At 27.3% G+C, this 13,682-nt stretch overlaps 1 long non-coding RNA gene across 2 annotated transcripts; it reads left to right on the top strand.

Annotated features, from left to right (window-relative positions):
- The first annotated feature begins 3,769 nt into the window (after positions 1 to 3,769).
- Positions 3,770 to 10,696, top strand: LOC111622814. 2 transcript variants are annotated; one of them, XR_002756341.1, is made up of 3 exons: positions 3,770 to 3,982; positions 4,059 to 4,138; positions 10,133 to 10,696. It is a non-coding gene; the product is annotated as an uncharacterized LOC111622814 (long non-coding RNA). The 2 variants fall into 2 exon arrangements; XR_002756342.1 differs by lacking the exon at positions 10,133 to 10,696 and adding an exon at positions 6,815 to 6,922.
- Positions 10,697 to 13,682: the final 2,986 nt, after the last annotated feature.

The raw sequence follows: 13,682 nt of genomic DNA, 5'->3' as shown, positions 1-13,682 counted from the left end.
TTCTAGGAGAATCAAAAACAAAAAAATATATATATATAATAAAATAAAATAAAAATAAAAAACAACGTCGTGATTATCGTGGAAGTGACGTGGAAAATCTCTTCCTCATCCTTTATTTTCTAGTGATTGTTTGCGACGACGCAGTGTATATATACAAGTTTGTTTTTCTTGGTGTGTGACACCGATGATGTTGTTTGGTACACCTCATGATCATATTGTAATAAATACACTATGTGAGCCTTGCTCTAATCACTTCTCTTGTGTGTTTTAAACATATATATATATATATATTTACTTCTCTATATACAAGGCCAACGATGAGGAGAAGAGCCGAGGATATAACCATAATCCTCAGCGTATATAAAGGCCCGAGTTAGAATCTTTATAATAAAATCGTGATAATCTTTAAGCTAGATATTGAGGGCCTCGGGGGGGGGCCTAATCTTATAACACGTGATCATTTTCCACGGCCTTGTCTATGGAAAAGTATAATCACATTAAACACCCGCAAGAACTCGACAGAGAAAAAGGCATTCAGGAAAGATCTTTATTAAAGAAAATACTTTTCTATAATTACACATTATAGAATTTTAAAATAATTTAATTAGATTTAAACGAATTTTCGTATAATTCTACAAAGTAAAGAGGAAATCAATCATAAAGAAAGATTAATCTGATGATTGAATTAAAGAACTTGCCTATTTTTTAAATTAAAATCAGTATTATTATTATTATTATTATTATTATTATAGTTAACAATTTAATCTTTTAATAATTTAATATAATAATTTTCTCATCTATTTAATTTAATTAGAATAAAAAGTAAACATAATTTAATCACCATTACCGTAGAGATCTATTGGAATTTGAACAATGTCTAAACCCATAATAGATGCTAACGAGACGAGAAAATAATTAAACAAACATCAAATATTATATTATCATTTGTTAAATATGAATTTAAATTTTCTTTAAATTTGTTCTAAAATAAATATTTAACACTTAATTTTCAAATTTAATTATAATAATATAAAAGATAATTATGAAAAGTATTATTATTATTATTATCATCATATGAAACAAAGAGAATTAATTTTCTCTTTTTATTATTATTATTTTAATTTTAATAATTAACAATTAATTTACTTTATAATTAAATTTATTTATATATTTCAATTAAATCATATTAAATTCTTTACAAAATATCATTCGACATATATTAAATTAGATTAACAAAAACAATATTAGATTTTATTTGTTTCGTATAGTGACTTGTCGTGTATAACATTGTTTATTGATAATTCGAGTGAAGTTAAACTAGAAAATAATAAAGTTTAATTCATTAGTATAAAGTTTTATTAATTTTAAATTTAAAAAATAATAATAATAATAAAAAACAATCGTATTTTTTCTTATTTTTATTCGTCTTTATCCTCCTTTAGCATCCTTCTCCAAGTTCGTCTCTCATCTTGCTCTTCTTTTTCATACATTATCGCCTTTAATCGAAAAGTTTTAGTAAATAAATCCCTTAAAATACAGTCTTTTATAAATATTTAAATATCTAACATTGCATTTTTTTCACATAAACATAGTTTAATCCTCTTTTCATCCTCTAATAATTTATCATAAATTATGCAAGTTAAACGTTTTCTTAATGGGTTAAAGTGTTTAGATAATAGCTACTTTTTCCTATAGAAATCTCCGCCATTAAGATAATAAAAAAAAAATTATATTTTATACTCGACAGATAATTTTTTTTTTTAATATTTCAACTTGGGGATTGTATGCTTGTCTGTTTTTATAAGATTATCAAGATGAAATTTGATGAAGAAGAGCTATCAAGAAAACTAAAAATACGAAAATCGTTTTCTCCTTCTGCTTTATAAATTATGCATGAAAAGTACTTGTGAGGATTCAATTTTTTACCTTTCTTTCAGCAATACGTCGAAAATTAATTTATGTAATTACGTTTTTCGATAAAGATGTAGTAGAGAAGTCCCCTGCCAATAACACTTCACTGCAATACTTCGGATATTTGGGAGAACTTGGAAGAGAATTTCTGGTAAGTTTTAAATGTTAAGATTCAACAGATGCATCAATTTTATTATGATTTTTTTAAATATATTTAATTGTATTTTTAGAAGAACCATACAAAAATTCAGGTTAAAAAAAAAAAACAAACAAGTGTTTTATATGATCTTAATTATCACTCATTAGAATGGGATAAATTTTTGAATTTTAGTGATAAAAAAGTAGCATTTTTTTAGTCAATTCGGCGTAAAAATATAATATTTAATTATTACAAATGCTCAAAAAAAAAAAATAATTCATCATTTTATTTTAATAATCTTTAGAGAATTCAAAAATTTTTTGCTTAATTAATACTTGTTTCTCTATCGTGTTAAATTACTTTAAATGTAATTATGGTAGTTATTTTTTGTTTTTTGTTTTATAAATTAGAAAAATTTAATTTAATTAAATACTATTTAATTTGAATTGATGTTTAAATTTAATTTACTACTGTAGAAATTCAAATAAATAGATAATCGTCTAGTAATTTATAGTAGAAGTACTGTACTTGATAATCTGTTAACTTCTATTTTTCGATATATTTGTATATAATAATTAATTATGTAATTCTAATGACATTAGAATTACATAGTTTTATTGTATTTTTATAAGAAAATACGCACGATTTTTCCATTTAAAAAAAAAAAAAAAGCATAGAAAGGAGAAGGAAAGTTTGCTAAGAAAACCGAGCATTTTATCGAATTTTCCACAAAGTAATTTAAGGAAGAAGAAGAAGAAGAAGAAAAAATCATTTCTGTCAGATCGATAAGTTGTAATGTATTCCTCAATTATATAGGAAAATAGCTTCTATAAAATTATCATTCGCATCATCGGGACAACGAAAGGAGAGAGAGAGAAAGAGAGGAAAAAGAGGAGCATCTAATTGACGCAACTTTGATTCCTCTTAATGTCAACATCACATATTAATTTAATAAAGAAATCATTGAGTTTCTAGACATCCCTTCAATTAGCCTAATTTCCTTAATAAAAGGGACAGCTTGAATGCATCGGTCGCCCTCAAGGGATCTGCGCCGATGTATTAAATCACGATTAATTTTGGACTCGTCAAGCTAATATTGTAAACAGCTCCTCGTTTATTTGTCTTCACTTCATAAATTAATTCAATTTGGTCTTCGGTATAGAGCCTTTACTTCTCTATTCCATTCGCTGTTTGACCCTCTCTATTCATAATAGTTCTACCTTTAAGCCAATACGTGTGTACAGATTGGATTTTTTTTTTCTCTCTCTCTCTCTTTCTTTATTGACGCATAAACATGTTAGAAATACAAACAAAGTTACTTTAATAAAAATCCTTTTTATTACGTTATTCTAAAGACGATTCGGGATTTTTCCAAATATTTATGCTGTCAAGTGAATTTTTGATTAGTTCGATTTTGGTTAAAGAGAGAGGTGGGCCTTGGCCCCTCTCTCTCTCTCTCTTTCTTCTCTCTCTCTCTTTCTCCTCTCTCGCTCTTGCTCTTGCTCTTCCTTTGTCCAACATCTTCCTGCATCTGGATGAGGTTGTAACTTCTCTCTGCGTCTAGAGATCTGCCCCCTGCCAATAAATACTTGATTTAGAATGCCTCCTGCTTCATAATTTGCTCTTAGAAATAGCAGAATTAGTTGATTTTATCATTTTACGAGAAGCAAAAACTGTTTTTTTTTNTAAAGTGTTTAGATAATAGCTACTTTTTCCTATAGAAATCTCCGCCATTAAGATAATAAAAAAAAAATTATATTTTATACTCGACAGATAAATTTTTTTTTTAATATTTCAACTTGGGGATTGTATGCTTGTCTGTTTTTATAAGATTATCAAGATGAAATTTGATGAAGAAGAGCTATCAAGAAAACTAAAAATACGAAAATCGTTTTCTCCTTCTGCTTTATAAATTATGCATGAAAAGTACTTGTGAGGATTCAATTTTTTACCTTTCTTTCAGCAATACGTCGAAAATTAATTTATGTAATTACGTTTTTCGATAAAGATGTAGTAGAGAAGTCCCCTGCCAATAACACTTCACTGCAATACTTCGGATATTTGGGAGAACTTGGAAGAGAATTTCTGGTAAGTTTTAAATGTTAAGATTCAACAGATGCATCAATTTTATTATGATTTTTTTAAATATATTTAATTGTATTTTTAGAAGAACCATACAAAAATTCAGGTTAAAAAAAAAAAACAAACAAGTGTTTTATATGATCTTAATTATCACTCATTAGAATGGGATAAATTTTTGAATTTTAGTGATAAAAAAGTAGCATTTTTTTAGTCAATTCGGCGTAAAAATATAATATTTAATTATTACAAATGCTCAAAAAAAAAAAATAATTCATCATTTTATTTTAATAATCTTTAGAGAATTCAAAAATTTTTTGCTTAATTAATACTTGTTTCTCTATCGTGTTAAATTACTTTAAATGTAATTATGGTAGTTATTTTTTGTTTTTTGTTTTATAAATTAGAAAAATTTAATTTAATTAAATACTATTTAATTTGAATTGATGTTTAAATTTAATTTACTACTGTAGAAATTCAAATAAATAGATAATCGTCTAGTAATTTATAGTAGAAGTACTGTACTTGATAATCTGTTAACTTCTATTTTTCGATATATTTGTATATAATAATTAATTATGTAATTCTAATGACATTAGAATTACATAGTTTTATTGTATTTTTATAAGAAAATACGCACGATTTTTCCATTTAAAAAAAAAAAAAAAGCATAGAAAGGAGAAGGAAAGTTTGCTAAGAAAACCGAGCATTTTATCGAATTTTCCACAAAGTAATTTAAGGAAGAAGAAGAAGAAGAAGAAAAAATCATTTCTGTCAGATCGATAAGTTGTAATGTATTCCTCAATTATATAGGAAAATAGCTTCTATAAAATTATCATTCGCATCATCGGGACAACGAAAGGAGAGAGAGAGAAAGAGAGGAAAAAGAGGAGCATCTAATTGACGCAACTTTGATTCCTCTTAATGTCAACATCACATATTAATTTAATAAAGAAATCATTGAGTTTCTAGACATCCCTTCAATTAGCCTAATTTCCTTAATAAAAGGGACAGCTTGAATGCATCGGTCGCCCTCAAGGGATCTGCGCCGATGTATTAAATCACGATTAATTTTGGACTCGTCAAGCTAATATTGTAAACAGCTCCTCGTTTATTTGTCTTCACTTCATAAATTAATTCAATTTGGTCTTCGGTATAGAGCCTTTACTTCTCTATTCCATTCGCTGTTTGACCCTCTCTATTCATAATAGTTCTACCTTTAAGCCAATACGTGTGTACAGATTGGATTTTTTTTTCTCTCTCTCTCTTTCTTTATTGACGCATAAACATGTTAGAAATACAAACAAAGTTACTTTAATAAAAATCCTTTTTATTACGTTATTCTAAAGACGATTCGGGATTTTTCCAAATATTTATGCTGTCAAGTGAATTTTTGATTAGTTCGATTTTGGTTAAAGAGAGAGGTGGGCCTTGGCCCCTCTCTCTCTCTCTCTTTCTTCTCTCTCTCTCTTTCTCCTCTCTCGCTCTTGCTCTTGCTCTTCCTTTGTCCAACATCTTCCTGCATCTGGATGAGGTTGTAACTTCTCTCTGCGTCTAGAGATCTGCCCCCTGCCAATAAATACTTGATTTAGAATGCCTCCTGCTTCATAATTTGCTCTTAGAAATAGCAGAATTAGTTGATTTTATCATTTTACGAGAAGCAAAAACTGTTTTTTTTTGTGTGTGTGTGTGTAAATAAAAAGCGTATTTTCGCCATTTTCCTTTCTATAATTATTAATTTGTAAACTATTAAGCTTGAAATTTAAAAGAAATAGTAATTTATAACCGAATTTTAAACAATATAGTTGTGTTAATGCATTTTAAACCTATATAAATGAGAGAATTTAAAGAAATTATGTATTAATCTTTAATAATTTCATTATAAATGAATCTGATCATAAATATTTGAGGTCTCTTATCGAGGTTTTATTAAATTATTATTAAGGAAAAAAAATATAAGAGGATTAAGAGACTTCAAATATAAAAGAATTATAATAATAATAATAAATTAATCCTAATAAATATAAGGCCCTATATTCTAAATATGCGTACTACATTTAATATCTATCCATATTTATTAGATATACGAAATTATATTTTATTAATTTTACATTTTTTTTAGGGAAAATCCTTATAAACTTAACACAAATTATCTTGTATTTCTTATGTTTAATCCTTAATTAGTTTATTATTAATTAGCAGTTTTATAAGAAATTACGGGATTAAAAAGCATTTATTTTAATTTATATAGATTCATATAGTTAATGTAAGTATAAAAGTAAATTTGTGAATAGATAAAATCTTCTTCTGGTAGTCCAATGATGTGAATGATGAGGAGGAGGAAAAGAAGAAAGAGGAGGAGGAATAGAATGCAAATTAATAACTTAGGCCTGTTTAATTCTGATATTTCTTATTAATATTTCTTTTTTTTATTATTATTTTGATTGAACAATATCAATTCTGAACTTTAAGGATAATTATAGAAAGATATTTTAGGCCTAGAATGAATCGCTTAATTAAAAATTCTCTTACAAAAAACACAGAAATTAAATTAATATCACGTAAAACACTAAAAATCATTTATAGATATGGATTTAGACATATATTATAGACTTAAATAATAAGATAAAAGAAACCTTTCGCCAAATAATAATGCTTAAAAACATAAAGCTATATCTTATTTAGCTTCTATGCAAATCCGACTGTGGCATGGATCTTCTATTGAAGATGAAGGTGCTTAAGGAAAAAGAATCTTCCTCTTGACGTTCATCTCCTATCATTATTGCTCCTGTTTCGTTAATGTAAAAGTAGTATGTTGAGGCTATTGTATACATCTCTTTAATTGTTTGCTTAACTCTTAGCAGATTATAATAAGTTGCATTAAGATTAATTGTACTACTCGTTACTCTCTATCCTGTGCCATTTTGTATCTTGTTTAAGATTCAATTTACTTGTTAGTGTTATTAATACATTCTCTAAATTGTCTATTAATTCTTAATAGTTCATAGAAGGTGATATTATGGCCTTTTAAGAACTAGTTCGTTACGGCCTTCTTTGAGCGAGTTAAGACGTTTCTTCGTACGAAATTCCTTTTTATTTCGAGAAGAATCTTCACACAAAAGTTTCCTATTTTAAATTTAGGATTCTACAAGTATATATGCATTATATAATACATATAGGACCTACAATTGAACAATATTATAGGCCTGTATAGGCCGATAGTACTGTACTGTACTTCGATTCAAACACATTATAGAGTATTATTTTATATATTTTTGACTTAAATAATTATTTAAATATATTCTTTTTAATTATAATCATTCGATAAATTGTAGAAAATATAAATTAAAATTATGTATAACCCGCGCTCTTTAATATATTCTAGAAAATTTGGAAATTTTAAAATAAAAATAAAAGAGGAAGAAGATAATTAAAATTTTAAATATCTAATTAGGAACATTTAATATGTAGATCGTAAAATAATTTAAAATTAAACAGATTTAAATTAATGAATATGTAACGATATTAAAAGAAGTTTTTACAATTGAGAAAACAATGAATAATCGAAAGAATAATTTTAATTTAATGTCAAAAAATTTTCGATTAAAATTGAATAGTCAATGCTGTGTTGTAACTGTATTATATTAAACCAGTAGAAAAGGATAGAATTTAGTGTGTGACGTCAAAAAATCCATTCCCAAGTTTGATGAAATCTAAGCCGGAGCGCGTATTATAGATTAAAATGGCACACAAAATCCCGAGTTATATCAAAGAGATTCAATGGCTTAATAAAAAATATATATATATAGGGTCAGAAACGAGTTTAAAATTCAATAAAATTAAAATATTTCGTGTTTATAATATAAAAAAATATAGTTTTAAATACTGTAAAATTGTCAAATAGAAGAAGATTTAAGTGGAAAGAAAGTATTAAAAGCATTAATCATATGTGCCTTATGTGTTTCGATAGTTAATGTGGATTATTAACAAGACTAGGAGGGAAGGGCGCTCGAGGGATCGGTGATGTCGTCGTCCATTAGCCAGTGGCCCACTTGGGGCCAGATGGGCTCTTCGGGGGAAACCATGGTGGCTTCCATTCTCTGCTTACCAACTTTCTAATTGCTGACACGCGAGCTTTTTTTCCACTCGAGTGACCTCCAATGGGGACGGCAGCTGGTGACTCTACCAAAATATTTACTGCTTTTGATAGATACGTTACAACCTTGACGGGATTTTCGGTTTTCCGAACGTCTATTTGACTTCCCAAACCGCATGATGAAGAAGGAATTTGTGTTTGATATTTCTTTTTCCGCTTGATTAAATATGAATGAAAATAAAGAATTTACCCTTAATTTATTTATTTATTTCTTTTTTTTAAAAAAAAAAGAAGAAGAAAATTCGAACGATAAATTAATTAGATTTATTTCTTTCTTTTAATGGAGTTATGAGAGTGGTTTCAATATCCGCACCAGCTATTATATTATGGAAATGAAGTCGCTAACCATCTGTTATTCGATTGACTCTTCTGCCACCAATTTTTATTCCAGTTTTCTTTTTTTTATTCCTTTTATATGAACTATAATTGGCATAAAAATTCGAAGTAAACCGAAGACGATCCTTATAATAGCGAACTGATCGATCCTACGGTGTCAGAATAACTTCCAATTTTAAAACATCATACAAGGAATATAGAAGATAGATGGTCCCATTTAATTTTACTAAAAGCTTCTATATTATTTAAATTATATGAGGGACCTCTTATAGATTAAAAGAAAACGACATAACGTACTTTTCGAAAGCTCCCGTGTATTAAAAATACAAAACATCGAGGGGAGAAAAACTAAGGTTTTTTGTTAAGGACTCGCAATCGTCAGCCATCAAATTAAATGGCCCTAATGGGTAGGGCCTATAAGATATAACTGTAATAGACCTCGTATGATGTGTAATATCTTGAAGGCCTTGTCTTATATAGGTTACATTTCATTACTAACCTTCTTCGAGTATTCGGTGTTTAAATATATATAAATTTAAACTGTAAATGACTAAATAAATATAAATTCTGACTGATCATTCACCCAGTTAATTAATTTTTCTTCAATTTCCGTATTTGTATCAATTAAAATGATCTAAAATTTGCTAATTACCTTTTACTTCAAAAGACTTTTCTAAGCCGATTAAAAGGTTTACTTAAAACCATTTGAACTGTTTTTTAAATTAATTTCAAATTAATGAATGTTTCTAATCAATAAAGATTAAAAGAAATTATCTTGACGTTTTTATATTTTAAATTCGAAACGATTAAATATTTTAAAATTATATAAAATATTTTTCTCATTTTCTTCCATGAATATTTTAAATTCTTTATTGTTCTTTTGTTCATAAATTGGGAATAGATTTCTAATTTTTAGTATTATTATCAAAGGTTTTATTGAAAATTTAATTCTCTTTAATAATGTAGTAAACTATATGGCCATTCTTATGTAAAAAAAGGGAGGAGGATACTCGGTATCGAAGGACTATATAGTCAGAGTCTATGGGAGAATAGGGAGGACTATGATGAAAGTATTCAGTAGTTATAGGTGAAGAGGGAGAGGACTGGTACGAATCCACTGTAAAGACAGCCAAGAGGATTGTCACTATTATCTCTGGAGGCTCGTGATCTTACAATGGACCTCCAGAGATTAGAAGCCTTTTAATAGATGTTTATAATTTCTATAATAGACATAGCAGTAATAATGATTAGACTAGCATCCTAAACGAAGATTAATTCAATTTATATAGGCCTATAAATAAATAAATAAGATTTTTATTCGAAAATATGTATAAATTTACATTCAAAAACAGTATTTTCATATTTATTTTTATCGATACATTTTTTAAAAATTACGTAATAAATTAATTTACACACTTTAATTCTTAAACGAATTTATACTTTATAGCTTAAGACAATTTTTTTTTTAAATAGATATTTTACGCATGATAATACTTAATTTATATTTACAGTTTGATGTTCAGTACTGTATAAGTTTAAATGGAAACTTTAACGTTAGATAGAAAATGGAAAATACCGAAACAATTTGAGTTACAAAAGAGACTTACGTAGTTATGTAAAATCGAAAATTTATCCAGAATTATAGGAGGAGGAAGAGGAGGAGGAGGATGAGGAAAAGTTAAGAATTAATGAGATAGATATAATAACACAAAAGCGTAATTAGAAGGAAGGTAATATTTGCAGCGGCTGTTATCGATCGAAAACGTTCCCATCTCGATCAACGCATCGCTGCTTTGCCAAATAAGTTGTCTGATTTGACGAAGTGTTGCCAAGATCGAGCTGACGTTTAATGTTAATGCATTTCTCCAACCAGGCAGAAGGACACCGAGCAAAAGTAAAACTGCACAGTTTTGCACCTTAATGCTGTTTTGCTGAATTAAGTGGAAAATTCTCTCTCACTCTGCCTTTAAAACAGTCTACGTCATTCTATCCTCTCATTCCCTTTATATATAAGCCTATATATACACAGTATATATGTTTAATGTGTTTATTTCTAAAGTATTACACCATTTTGCAAAGAGAATAAATCGATTAAAAGCTTAATTTAAGTTAAACTATTTATTAAAGTGAAAATTATTTTAGAAACTTATTTGATATATTATTAATTAATTCGATATTATATAAAGGTTTTCTTATTATATAAAGTAGGAAAATATTATTATTATGTATTGTCTAAGGTATTTCTTAGAAAAATTATTATATAATATTTACCTAGGAACACTATTAACTTATGTTTCTATGAAAACATTATACAGTAATTGTAATAAGAAAACGTAGGAAAACATTATATTTAGGAAACATTAAACATTATTATTGAGTAAAAGATAGAAAAACATTCAATGATAATATTTAACTCTTCCTATAGAAAACATAAATATAGGAATAGAGAAATAGGAAATATTTCTCCTATTTTAATGTCATCATTTTGGCTTTAAAATAATTAATTTCTATAGGAAAAAATCAAGATTTTATCCTAAAAAAAATGTGATTTAATCAACAAAAGATGCATTTTTTTAATTAAAAACTTACGAAACGAATAGAATTAAGAATTAATATTACTCTCCAAAATTAGCACTAAGTATTAAAAGTTTTAAAATGATATTTATTATGTGATAAATAATAATTGAATTACTTTAATTTTCAGTAATTATAATTAAAGCGAAATAAATAATAATAATAATAATAGTAATAATAACTAAATTAATTCTGTGGGAAGAAGAAAAACGTTAATTGCTCCTCTTCTTTGATCCTTAAATTAAAATAATCAAAATTAAATTTTTCTTTTTCAATTTAACAGAGATTTTACTATACAAAAATATAATAATAGTAAATAATAATAATAATTTAAAGAGAAAATATAATAATCTAAAGACTTTATTTAGTAGAAAGTGCTGCAAGCTAGAAAGGTCGTTTCATTTCTAGCAAGACGAAAAAGTTCTTAATTTATTCTCTTTTGAAGAAACGAGAAAAAGATGAGAGAAAGAAGAAGAAGAATAAGGAAAAAAAAAAACTTTAATTCTATTATTTGTTCGTCCTAATGAGACGATGTTTCATGCAAAGAGGGAGAGGAGAAGGGATTTGCAGCTCTCTGATGAAAAGAACCTTAGTTGGCCAATTACATTAGAGTGACGTTCCTTCATCACTTCTTTCTTAACGAATAGCGAGTCTCCATTAAAAATACTTTTTTTTCCTTCTTCTTCTTTTTCTTCTTCTTCTAAAATTACCCCCAGGTTTAATAGTTTTAATTAAACTTAAATAAATGGCATTTTGAATTATACGACCTTTAAGATTTGTAGGGATTGAACTTCTTTCTGCATTTATTTATGAGTAAAACGTACTGAATTATGAAAGCTTATAAAACTTCGTTTATTTTTTGTTATTTTTTTTTCAATTTGTATATAAGGCTAATTAAGTTATAAAACTGCATTCTGAATCCTCACATTCTTTGAATCTTCAGGTTATACAGTCCCTGTGTCTCTTCTATCCTTACAGCATTGTATCTAGTCTCTTTTAATTCTTACTGTCTTGAATTTTAAACCCTTATTCTTTAAATTTTTTCACTCCTTACAGCCTTTGTAGTCTCTCGAATCCTTACAGTCTTTGAATGCTGTTGAACCGACGAGTGTTTTAAATATATAGAACGAAGATAGATGATAACAAATCATCACCCGTCATCATCATCGAATCGATGAGGAATATTTAATTTTCTTATTCTTTTTTTTTCACCCCCTTTACTAATTTTTATTATCAGAGAAGCCAATCAATAATAACGATGCACTTGTGCCTACTTAAACTTTATGGAAGAAAAGAACTTTGTTGGGAGGAGCTGCAATCAAATGAAGTCTGATTGGCTACCCAATACAAACGAGAAAATCTCTGGAGAAAACTTCTCCCGAATAAAATATTGAAGGCAAATTTAGGCGTTTCTGAAAATTTGAATAATTAAAAGACGAGTAAATACAACGGTTATTACTACGTACAAATTGTTCCGCAGGCGAATAATTGGTGGCAGCTGACTTTGTTATCTCCCAAAAAATAGACGGACGACGCCCCTCTGACCAAACTACACCCTAGCGTGATGAAGACGGTGATTCTCCATTAATCACATCAACTATATCGTTTTACTACCCTCTTAAAGAGTCGAATCAATTGTTTTATCAAACAAAATGGTCGCTACGTTTTGCTATAGGAAAATTCTTAACTCACCCTATTTTTCCGTTTAATGTTAGACTCCAACAACACCTAAGATTCAATTACTAATTTACCTCATTAAATTAGCCATAAATTTATATTAACTAAATAGATTTTTAAATATGAATAAGCCTATACAGTTAACTAACTTTTGGGCCACCCTCTATGTAAATTTCAACCCAAAATGATTATATAAACTACTATAATTTAATATAACTATATAATAAAATGGTTCTATATGCAATGTTATCATCCTTAACGATCTTCATTATTAGCATTAAACGAGTCTTTTGTTTTTCTTCCATTTCTATTTAAGAGTAAATATTTTATGAGGCATAATCATTTCTTCTGATGATTAATTGCTTCATTTTTAATACATGTTTTTTGGGTGTTGCTTCTCTTGTAATTTAACGGAACGAAATTGCCCATATTATCATCAAGTCACGTTAAAAAGGTCTGATACTTTATAATAATAATAATAATAATAAATGTATACTATAGAAATTTTATTGTTTATTTTACTAAACTAATTAGAAGAGGATTTACCACTAATTTATATAAAAATTGAAAATATAAATTAAGAAATACGTATTCAAGATAAGTATGAATAAGATTATAATGAAGTACAAGTCGATCCCCCTATAACACTGTTGATAATTCCGTTTTATATGAATTCCATGTTGTACAAGTCACTTAGATTTTACAAATATATGTGCCAGGTTGTGAACGGCTCACATATTTGTAAAATCTAAGTGACTCATACAACATGGAATTCATATAAAACGGAATTATCAACAGTGTTATAGGGGG

Source organism: Centruroides sculpturatus, unplaced genomic scaffold, assembly GCF_000671375.1.
Source record: "Centruroides sculpturatus isolate CEXI.00-Female unplaced genomic scaffold, Cexi_2.0 scaffold332, whole genome shotgun sequence".
Lineage (NCBI taxonomy): Eukaryota > Metazoa > Arthropoda > Arachnida > Scorpiones > Buthidae > Centruroides > Centruroides sculpturatus.
This window is presented reverse-complemented; position numbering and strand designations above follow the sequence as displayed.